Source organism: Hemitrygon akajei, chromosome 6, assembly GCF_048418815.1.
Source record: "Hemitrygon akajei chromosome 6, sHemAka1.3, whole genome shotgun sequence".
Lineage (NCBI taxonomy): Eukaryota > Metazoa > Chordata > Chondrichthyes > Myliobatiformes > Dasyatidae > Hemitrygon > Hemitrygon akajei.
Window position 1 is genome coordinate 72700919 of NC_133129.1, and position 12888 is coordinate 72713806.

Below are 12888 nucleotides of genomic sequence, written 5' to 3' on the forward strand. Positions count from 1 at the left end.
AGTTTTATATATTTGCAAAGTGATGTCATTATCAATCCCTTTGGATCCAATAGAGCTTTGATAGAGACTGAATCTTCCTTAACTCTATCTCCATTTTATGATTTGAGTCCAAATTCATTGCCAGGCTTATACCATTACCCATAATGCTGTTGATTATAGAAGTGATTCAAATGCAAATTATTCAACATTGTAGAATGATACTGATTGGAGCTGAACAGGCAGGAGCCAAACTTTCCATTCTGCTACTTCTAATCTAATATCCAAATTTATCTAAATGATTATAAATTCACGCCCATTTTAACAGATGGAGTGCAATTCCTGGTGTTTACCTTTGAAAGCAAACCTCTGCAGTACTTTTTTCCCCAAAGTGGTATCGAACTGCTGAAATGATTCTAAGTCAGTTTGTGAGGCAAGGAAATGTCTGGTTTTCTGACTGAATCATCGATGTCACTTCCGTGCTCTCTCCAATTCCTTTTCTTTCAATCCCCTGTTATTCTATTTGTTTGTGCAAGTGGCCATTTTAGACAAGGCCAACATTTATGAGATTGCTTTTTCCCCTTCTAGAGTTTGCATTAAACTGTCTGCCTGAACTGTCACACTACACTAGGTCAAAGTAGTTCCACAATGCCAGGTGGCTCAAGCTTTGTTCATCTGGTTAAATCTATTGTATTTGGTTCACTGTCAATTTGTGTTTAATAAAGTCCTTGTGAGCCATCTTGATGCATTTTTATACATCAATACTGCTGCATAATGTGTTACTGGTGTTGATCCTTTTGGTGTATGGTTCACATTCAAAGTAATAACACTTGCCTTCTGTCCTATGCTGCTTGATTTAATGAATGTGCTGCCTGATTTAATTAACATTTCTGGTCTTGCTCCAGATTTCCAGCATCAGCTCTTATTTTTTAACATTCTGTTTAAAGCTTTGCCGGGTGGTGCAAAATAATTTGAAATGTGATTTAACCCTGGCATGTTGTAGCTTTAAAAATCATTCATGATACATTTCTGGCCAAGCCAAGCACTCCATTTCATTTTGAAAATATCATTTCCCACAGACTTTGGATTAGCACATTGCCTGTTTATTTGACACTACTGATGGAAGCTACTCTTGCCTTTATTCAATTACATATTTTGCAAATAGGGTTATTAAACTAAATTAAAACACACTGTGGCTTAGTGAAGATCATTAGCATGCTACTGATGTAGAAAACTACAATGCAAACAAATCAACTGTTTATGTAAAGACACTTGTCAACAGGTTTGTTGAGGAAAAATTTTTGGAAGCTCTGGGATTAGTTGTTTTGTCCTTTTTTTTGTGTAATTTGGCCAAAACCATCAGAGAAAAAAGAATACATCTGTTTTGAAATTATGGTGGTTGTAGACTCAGCTTGCTCCACACAGTCACAACCCTCCCCACTGTCTAGGACACCTTAAAGATGCAGTAACTGAAGAAAGCAGCATCTATCATTAAAAGCCCTCACCATCTGGGATGTGCCCTATTCTCATTACTATCAGGAGGTACAGGAGCCCGAAGACCAACACTCAATGATTCAAAAGAGTTACTTCCTCTCTGCCATCATGTTTCTGAATGGTACACAAACTTGTTTTTCCTTTTTTGCAGTATTCATTTATTTAGTTCAGTAATTTATGTTTTTACACTGTTCAGCTGTTCAAACAACAGATTTCAAATCATGTACTGTAAGTAAATTATAATAAATCTAAATCTGATATTGAATCTGATGTTTGGTGCAATTCAAAATACTGAATTCATTTCCACTAACATAAATATATTCTGCTTGAAGCAAGTCTCAATCACTGCACGAGATAACGCCAAATGTGTATTGATCACCATAATGAATATATGCTAATACCCTTGTATTTGGCTTTTCAAAGCAGCTCCAAAATTTCAGATCTAACTTTTGAATGCAAGGACTCTAATAAGTCTGTGTTAAACAAATCTAAAATTATTCTTAAATGTACTAACAAAATGACAGCTTTCCTTCAATCCATTTTCTTTAGAACTTTAGGGTAGGTACAGAAGGATGAGAGGCAAGGTTAATCAAGTTCAAGTTTATTGTCATTTCAACCGTATACATGGACACCAGCAAACAAAACAATGTTCCTCCGGATCAAGGTGCACAGCACAGTGCATATAACTTATACACACTACGCAAAGTAATACTATCACAAATAAATTAACAATTAATAAGGTGCATTTATGTCACAAGTTAAAAAGTAAATAGTGTAACACTATAAATGTAGTGTTCTCGCTCAGGTGTAAGAGAACGCTGAACTAAACACTGAGGTAAACCGTAGTCAATGAAAACAGGATCGCAGTAAGATTAACCATTTACTGTTCACTCTTCCACATTAACGTATGGTGAAAACTGTTGATAAAACAATACAAAATTTGTACAGTATTTGTTTCCTTCTTGATATCACATTTACATCGTAAATACTTGCAAAAGTAAACTACAACAACTACATTACATTAAAATGCAGCATACAGTCGGAATCTACCTACGCCATTGACTGCTTTAAATACACTTCAACACAAACTATCCGCAACTCTTTAACTAACGAAAACATAAACCTTATCAACCGTCATTACTTTTAACAGAATCAGCGTTAACATTTTAATTCAACACATCGATTATCTCATGAACTTACGGCGTTGCTTCACTATGTTTCTAATGCGTAGAAAGACAACTTTTCTTGCACTGATCTTGCACATGTGAGTCCCCTCCTTCCCGTTTCTCCAAACTGGTATTTTCCCACAAGACGCGGCGAAACCAGATGTGACGTCATTGCATGCCGTCAATGAATATATTACCGACAATGAATTTACTTTAAACAATCCTAACTTTAACTAAAAAATGCTAACAAATGAATTACTAAAGCGAAAATATTATAAACTAAACAAATGCCATAGAGGCAACACAATAAACATAACCATATAATTATACCAAGAGGATGGTGCAACTAAGTTGCAACACTTTGCATGCAGCCCTGATGGGTATCATCAAATATTCCTGATTTGGACTTCTACAGCTGAAATTCACAGATATTTAAGTAAGTAAAATTGTTTTTAAGATATTTTTAAAAAATCTATCGATCCTCAAAATCGACAGATCCTGGACGGCAGACTCAGTTTGCAAGTGCAGTTCTCCATTTAGAAAAGTGAAGTGGGAAAACTGTGCTGGTCTATGGTGCAATTGAAACACTGAGGTCTTAGACCCCTCATCCTGACCAGCCTGTAGAGTTTCTGAAAGATAACTTTGAAGACCTCAGAGCAATATTGCAGCACCAGAGGGACATCAGGGAATGCTGGCTCCTTTGCTTCCCAGAAACATGACCCACTGCTGCTATTTTGTATACAGCTCTGTAGCCCAATGGCTTCTCCATTCTCCACAAAGAATGGTCCGTTGAGTTTTCTATAGGTTGAGGAGGGGAAGCATGCTTCATGAATAACTCATCATGATGCATGGATGTCACAGTTCTGTCTCAATCTTGCTCGTCTGACCTGGAACTCCTGCAGTCGAGTGTCATCTATTTTATCTGCAGAGAGAGTTTTCTGCCATTATCTTGGTAGTGGTGTACCATTTCACTTTGGGCCAACATCAGGCAGGCACTGCATTAGCTGGGCTCTGTGATCAGTAGTGACAAAGTCACTATCATTACAGGAGATGTTAACCAGGTAAACTGGAAGAAGTCTCTGAACAATTACCACCAACATATCACCTGTGGAAGTAGAGAAGCCAACACACTTGAACATTGTTCTACCACCATCAAGAACATTTACCATGTCATCCCATGCCTGTAATTTGGAAAGGCTGATCACCTGGCTGTACTTCTACTACCAGCATCTAGGCAGAGATTAAAGACTATAGCACCAGTGGCAAAGACCAAGAAGGTATGGTCAAGGGAGGCAGAGGAATGCTTACAGGACTACTTTAAGTTGGTGGACCGGACAATAAATGTTCAAAGGTTCATCTTGGGATATAAATGAATACACTGATTAGTTGAATTCTTATCAATCATAGGATTTAAACAACAGTTAAAATCCCCACCCATTATTAACATATACTTATTTAAATCTGGCAATAAAGCAAATACCTTTTTTTTAAAAAAAAGAAGGATCATCTAAATTGGGACCATACAAATTAACTAAAACAATCTTTCTATTACAAATAGAATATTACAGATAGACCTCAGTATGTGCAGTTGGGAGACTGTAGGTCTGACACGGTGGTCAGCAGCACAGGAGTGCCGCAGGGAACCGTACTCTCTCCGGTCCTGTTCACCCTGTACACATCAGACTTCCAATATAACTCGGAGTCCTGCCATGTGCAGAAGTTCGCTGATGACACGGCCATAGTGGGGTGTGTCAGGAATGGACAGGAGGAGGAGTATAGGAAACTGATACAGGACTTTGTGATATGGTGCAACTCAAACTACCTGCGTCTCAATATCACCAAGACCAAGGAGATGGTGGTGGACTTTAGGAGATCTAGGCCTCATATGGAGCCAGTGATCATTAATGGAGAATGTGTGGAGCAGGTTAAGACCTACAAGTATCTGGGAGTACAGTTAGACGAGAAGCTAGACTGGACTGCCAACACAGATGCCTTGCGCAGGAAGGCCCAGAGTCGACTGTACTTCCTTAGAAGGTTGGCGTCATTCAATGTCTGTAGTGAGATGCTGAAGATGTTCTATAGGTCAGTTGTGGAGAGCGCCCTCTTCTTTGTGGTGGCGTGTTGGGGAGGAAGCATTAAGCAGAGGGACGCCTCACGTCTTAATAAGCTGGTAAGGAAGGCGGGCTCTGTCGTGGGCAAAGTACTGGAGAGTTTAACATCGGTAGCTGAGCGAAGGGCGCTGAGTAGGCTACGGTCAATTATGGATAACTCTGAACATCCTCTACATAGCACCATCCAGAGACAGAGAAGCAGTTTCAGCGACAGGTTACTATCGATGCAATGCTCCTCAGACAGGATGAAGAGGTCAATACTCCCCAATGCCATTAGGCTTTACAATTCTACCACCAGGACTTAAGAACTTTTTAAAAGCTATTATTAATGCTTTTTGAGATAGTGATTTAGATGCATATCATATTCTTTACTGAGTTAAGTATTGTATGTAATTAGTTTTGCTACAACAAGTGTATGGGACATTGGAAAAAAGTTGAATTTCCCCATGGGGATGAATAAAGTATCTATCTATCTATCTATCTATCTATCTAAATCACTCATTTAACAGTTAAAAATCTACCATTAGAGTCTGATTCAATATCCTCTTGAGTAAATATATTAGATTTAATAAAGATAGATACACCCTTAGTTTTACTTTGCGAAGTAGCATGGAACTGCAGGCCATCCTAGCATCTAAAAAACCTATTTTGATCTCCCGCCTTGATATGTGTCTCCTGAGTAAAAATTATATCAGATTGGAATCGATCAATAATTTTAAAAGTCTTTTTTCGTTTGATAGGATGATTCAAACCACGTACATTCCAACTTATTACATTAATCCGTTTGACTGCCATAGTATAATTTTATTCTAATTTACTTCTTTCTTCCTTCTTTTCGCATGTCTACAAAAAACATTCGAGGATTGATCATATTATAATTGATCCCCGCCTTTTGGCTAAAGTTAAAACTGTGAATATGATGCTATTGCTATATCTGATCATGTGCCTTTGAGTTTTTCCTTTGAATTTGATGATGTCATTTTTGTCCGTCCACCATGGTGCATGTCTCAGACTTTATTGCAAAACTCTGATTTTGTCAGTTTTATTGAAAGCCAGATAAAAGAATTTTTTCTTTTTAATGATATAGGAGGTATGTCCAAATTAATTATATGGGATACATTCAAAATTTTTTTATGTGGTCAGATTATTTCTTATTCAGCTAAACTAAAAAAAAAACAGACAAAAGCAGAATTAGATAAAATTTCAAAACAAATTAAAGATATAGATAATGTCTATGCGGTTTCCCCTAATATTGACTTATTTTAAAAAAGAGTGGAACTTCAATCACAATATAATCTATTATTAACTCATCCAATCAAAGATTATCTACTTAAGTTAAAGAGCCAATTTTATATGTTTGGAGATAAAAATAATAAATTACTTGCATTTCAATTAAAATCGGCTGAAGCCAAAAGGCAAATTTTGAAAATTCAAAGAATGGATGGTACCTTGGCTCGGGAATATGAAGAAATCAATAAGATTTTCCAAGATTTTTATACTGAACTTTATAAATCTCAATCTTCAGTAGGTTTTTCTGAAATGAATGCTTTTTTACGAAAGATTGTTTTCCTTAAAATTTCTGCTAAGGATCAAAAAACTCTTGATGTCTAAATTACTGAATCCAAAATCCATAAAGCTATTTTTTCAATGCAATCTGGCAAGGCCCCAGGATTTGATGGTTATCCTGTAGAATTTTATTAAAAATTTGGAAAACTGCTTTCTCCATATATGTTGGAGATGTTTAAAGATTCTTTTGTGAAAAGTGACTTACCCATTACTTTCTATGAAGCTTCTATTTCTTTAATCCTCAAAAAGGATAAAGATCCTACTGATTGTGCCTCATACAGACCTATTTCATTACGGAATGTTGATGCTAAGTTTCTCTCAAAGATAATAGCCAATTGGTTGGAGAGTTTTTGGATAAAATCATTTTTAAAGATCAAACAGGCTTTATTAAGGGTCATTATTCTTTTTCAAATGTTCAGAGATTACCGTAGATTCCGGACTACAGAGCGCACCTGATTAAAAGCCGCTGGCTCTAATTTTAGAAATAAAATCAATTTTTTAATTGTAAAGGCCGCACCGGATTTTAGGCTGCACCGCTACTTTTAAATATACATACGTATCGGTAACACAAATTACGTTGCATATACTTTTTTACTGAACAGCACGAACAACATTCCAATATCTCCTAGCGACTGGTAAAAATATATATACTGCAGCCTACCAGGAAAAGTTATTGATCGCCTTTAACTTAAAAGCAGCGTTTTCGCTCGGGTCTGACGCGCTTGCGTAACGCGATCGGGTCTAATCGGGTCTGACGCGCTCGGGTCTGACGCGCTTGCGTAACGCGATCGGGTCTAATCGGGTCTGACGCGCTTGCGTAACGCGATCGGGTCTGATGCGCTCGGGTCTGACGCGCTCGGGTCTTGCTTTTCTTCGAGTATTTTCCATGTTGATGAGGGTGAGTACAAATGACTGATTTACAATAATTTAATTGTGAAAGTACGCTTGATTTATCGTACAATTTCATTGGACCTCTGTGAACTACTCATCAATTTTATTGGTCTACTGTTACGAGGCAAAATGTTTACGAGGCGGCATGAAAAAAAAACATGTATTAGCCGCTCTGGATTAAAGGCCGCAGAGTTCAAAGCTGTTCAAAATGTGGGAAAAAAGTAGCGGCTTATAATCCGGAATCTACGGTATTTAACATTATATATTTGCCCTCTTCTAAAACTCTACAATGTGTTATATCTTTGGATGCTGAAAAAGCATTTAATCAAGTCGAATGGAAATATTTATTTAATGTTTTAGAAAAATTTGGTTTTGGTATTAATTTTAATAATTGGATTAAAATTATATATAAAACTCCTGTTGCTACTGTTGTCACCAATAACTGTAGGTCTCCCCTTTTTCAGCTATCACAGGGGACAAGACAAGGTTGTCCATTAAATCCTTTATTATTTAACTTAATATTAGAACCTCTTGCTATTGTTCTTCATGAAGCTGGCAATATTTCTGGGATTTTTATGAATGGGGCCATGCACAAGATCTCTCTTTATGCTGATGATTTATTGGTATATATATCTAAGCCTGAAGAATCTATTCCTGCTTTGCTAAAATTATTTGACAAATTTGGAGATTTTTCAGGATATAAACTAAATTTTAGTAAAAGTGAATTACTTCCTTTAAATGAATTTGTCTCTATATATAATATTCCTTTTAAAGTTAAGGATTTTTTTAGATATTTAGGTGTCAGAATTACAAAAAAAAAGGATCTTTATAAACAACACACACAAAATACTGGTGGAATACAGCAGGCCAGGCAGCATCTATAAGGAGAAGCACTGTCGATGTTTCGGGCCGAGACCCTTCGTTCCACCAGCATTTTGTGTGTGTTGTTTGAATTTCCAGCATCTGCAGATTTCCTCGTATAGGATCTTTATAAAGCTAATTTTCCTCCTTTAGTGGACTCATTTAGTAGATGGAGCCCACTTACGTTTTCACTTGTTGGTCGTATTCATATAGTTTAAATGATGATTTTACCGAAATTTTTATATTTATTCCAGAATATTCCTGTTTTTTTGACTAAGAAGATGTCTTTTATTTGGGATAATAAAAATCATTTACAAAAGTTGAAAAAGGACGGAAGTCTCACTTTGCTTAATCTAATAATGTATTATTGGGCTGGTAATTTGCGATATATGTCCTTTTGGTTATATTGGGGTGATAGAAATGACCAGCCAATCTGGATAGACCTGGAACTGAGAGCTATGAAACAGTTTTATTTAACTTCATTATTAGGAGTTGCTCTACCTATACAATTAGCTAAAGTTGCTAATTTAAATTTATATCCTGTGTTTAAGCACTCTTTACAAATTTGGCTCCAGTTCCACAATTTTTTTAATCTTAAAAAATTTAAACTTTGTAGTATATTTATCGTAATTACTTTTTTAAACCTTCCTGGAGTGATCCAATTTTTTTACTTTGGAAAAATAAAGGTATTAAGTCCTTTTTGGACTTATTTAAAGAAGGCAGATTGATGTCTTTTGAACAATTAGTCGATAAATATTCTCTTTCATATTCACATTTTTTACAATATCTTCAAGTTAGACATTTTTTACAAAAATATTTAAGTAATTTTCCTTATATATTGGAGGCTGAATTGTTAGATACTATTACGAATATGAACCCCTCGATGAAAGGTTCTATTGGAAGAATTTATCATTTATTATTACAATGGGATAAGCGTCCTTTACTTAAGATTAAACAGGATTGGGAGCAAGAACTCAATTTTGACTTTTATATGGGAGGATTGGACATGGATTCTGAAGTTGGTTATCTCTTCCTCGGTCTGTGCTAGTCATTCATTGATTCAATTTAAAATTGTACATCATTACCATTGGACAAAAGAGAGACTTTCTAAAATATTTCCTAGTTTTGACAAGTATTGTGATAGATGTAAAACTGAGATAGCTACACTGACACATATGTTCTGGTCATGTTCTATATTAAAACCATTCTGGAAGTCAGGCTTTTCGACAATTTCTAAAGCACTTAGAATCAAGTTACAACCTAATAAATTGACTGTGCTTTTTGAAATAATTCCTCAAAATATCCATGGTATTTCTCTGTCTGACCAACATGTTATTGTGTTTGTTACATTGATAGGTAGGAGGGCCATCTTGTTGAAATGGAAGGATATATCAGCTCCTACTTTGTCACAATGGTTCTCTCAAATGATGCTGTGTCTCAGTTTGGAGAAAATTAGAAGTCGAACCTTTGAAGCTTTATTTGATTTTGAGAAAAGATGGGGCTCATTTGCTCATTACTATTATTTCAGTTAACTGATAGATTTCCTCCATGATCTAAGTGTAAATTTTGTTTTGATATATTTTTTCTTCTTGTTGGCGGTTTGATGTTTATTTTTAGAAGCTTTCTATATGGCACAGGGCTCCGGAGTTGTACCCCCAATTTGTTCTTTTTTTTCCTCACTTTTCTTCCTTAGTAGGGTTTTTTTTATTCACAAAATTTTCAATCTTTAAGATAATTTCTTTTTTTTGAGGCATTGTAAGTGTTGTTACTTCAATGTACCTGTGTATTTTTGAATAATAATAATAATAATAATAAAAAGATTTTTGAAAAGAAATAAATGAATACACCACACTTGTCATTGACTTCACCAAGATTTGTATGGTTGATTGTGTGCCATCAAAAACATACCAGACTTAACCAAACAAAAGCTGTGGATAAACCAAAAAAATCATAGTCCGCTGTGGGCTTGATCTGTGGCATTCAGGACAGATGATCCAGAAGTATGCAAAGCATGCAGGTATGACCTATGGAAGGCTATTTTAAGAGTGATAAACCAGTTCTGATTGAAGTTCAATACAGAATCGGATGCACATCAGCTCTGGCAGGGTTTGCAGCTACTATTTCCTACAAGGCAAAACCTATCATTAAGAATGGCTGTGATGCTTTGCTCCCAGATGAGCTTAACATCTTTTATGCACACTTTGAAAGCTAGAATAAAACTACATCTGTATGAATCCCTGGAGCATCTGGTGACCCTATGAACTCTGACTTGGAGGATGATGACAGAACCTCATTCAAAATGGTGAACTCTTACAAGGCATCAGACTCTGATGGTGTACCTGGTAGGGCATTCAGTACCTGTGCCAACCAATTGGTGGGTGTGTTCGAGAACATCTTCAATCTCTCACTGCTGCATTCGAAGCTTCCCAATGGTTTTAAATTGTGGCTAAGCACAGCTCAAATACCATCTATAAATTTGATGATGGCACAATTATTGTCAGTAGAGTTTCAGATGGTGACAAGGAAGTGTACAAGAGTGAGATAGATCAACTGGTTGAGTGGTGTTGCAACAACTTTTCATAATGTTACTAAGACCAAGGAATTTAGGTAGGGGAAGTCGAAGGAACACAAACCAGTCCTCATCAAGGGATCAGCAGTGGAACGGGTGAGCAGTTTCAAGTTCCTGGGTGTCAACATCTCTGAAGGTCTATTGTGGGCCCAACAAATCGATGTGATTACAAAGAAGGCAAGGCAGTGGCAATATTTCATTTTGAGCTTGAGGAAACTTCACGTCTCCAAAGACACTCACAAATTTCTACAGCTATACTGTGGAGAGCATTCTAACTGATTGCATCTGGTATGGAGGAGCCACTGCAGAGGATCAGGAAATGATACACTCAACAATCTTCTCCTCAATCATTTGAATGATCTTGTGGTGTGATGCCTTTCAATTCCCATGCAAGATCGCAACACTGCTGGACACTCTCAATGGTCTTCCTGTAAAAATTGATCAGAATTTGAGCTGGAAGAGAGCATCGCTCACCTCAATCCCCTCAGGAAATGGATGTGTTGCTGTGTTTACTAGACAAAAGAGGAGATGTTGAGGAACTAGGTGAGATTGTGCATTGTGTGAACTTCCAGATACTTGTTGCTCCAAACCTCAACAAGGGTCAGGTCACAGATCTCTCAGTGGGTGAGCATCTGAGGGACAGTGACCACCGCTCACTGGCCTTTAACATTATCATGGAAGAGGATAGAATCAGAGAGGACAGGAACATTTTTAATTGGGGAAGGGCAAATTATGAGGCTATAAGTCTAGAACTTGCGGGTGTGAGCTGGGATGATGTTTTTGCAGGGAAATGTACTATGGACATATGGTCCATGTTTAGGGTTCTCTTGCAGGATGTTAGGGATAAATTTGTCCCAGTGAGGAAGATAAAGAATGGTAGGGTGAAGGAACCATGGGTGACAAATCAGATGCAGAATCTAGCCAGATGGAAGAAGGGAGCATACGTGAGGTTTAGGAACCAAGGATCAGATGAGTCTATTGAGGAATATAGCGTAGCAAGAAAGGAGCTTAAGAAGGGGCTGAGGAGAGAAAGAAGGGGGCATGAGAAGGCCTTGGTGAGTAGTGTAAAGGAAAACTCCAAGGCATTCTTCAATTATGTGAAGAAAAAAAGGTTGACAGGAGTGAAGATAGGACTGATTAGAGATAAAGGTGGGAAGATGTGCCTGGAGACTGTGGAGGTGAGCGAGGCACTCAATGAATACTTTTCTTCAGTATTCACCAAGGAGAGGGAACTTGATGACGATGAGGACAATATGAGTGAGGTTGATGTTCCGGATATTAAGGGAGAAAAGATGTTGGAGTTGTTAAAATACATTAGGACGGATAAGTCCCTGGGGCCTGACAGAATATTCCCCAGGCTGCTCCACGAGGTGAGGGAAGAGATTGCTGATCCTCCAGCTAGGATCATTATGTCTTCGTTGTCCACGGGAATGATACCAGAGGATTGGAGGGAGGTGAATGTTGTCCCCTTGTTCAAAAAAGGTAGTAGGGATAGTCTTGGTAATTATAGACCAGTGAGTCTTATGTCTGTGGTGGGAAAGCTGTTGGAAATGATTCTTAGAGGTAGGATCTATGGACATTTAGAGAATCATGGTCTGATCAGGGACAGTCAGCATGGCTTTGTGCAGGGCAGATCATGTCAAACAAGCCTGATAGCGTTCTTTGAGGAGGTGACCAGGCATATAGATGAGGGTAGTGCAGTGGATGTGATCTACATGGATTTTAGTAAGGCATTTGACAAGGTTCCACACGGTAGGCTTATTCAGAAAGTCAGAAGGCATGTGATCCAGGGAAGTTTGGCCAGGTGGACTCATAATTGGCTTGCCTGCAAAAGGCAAAGGGTCATGGTGGAGGGAGTATATTTGGATTGGAGAGTTGTGACTAGTGGTGTCCCACAAGGATCGGTTCTGGGACCTCTACTTTTTGTGATTTTTATTAACGACCTGGATGAGGGGGTAGAAGGGTGGGTTGGCAAGTTTGCAGATGACACAAAGGTTGGTGGTGTTGTAGATAGTGTAGAGGATTGTCAAAGATTGCAGAGAGACATTGATAGGATGCAGAAGTGGACTGAGAAGTGGCAGATGGAGTTCAACCCGGAGAAGTGTGAGGTGGTACACCTTGGAAGGACAAACTCCAAGGCAGAGTACAAAGTAAATGGCAGGATACTTAGTAGTGTGGAGGAGCAGAGTGATCTGGGGGCATATGTCCACAGATCCCTGAACATTGCCTTACAGGTAGATAGGGTAGTTAAGAA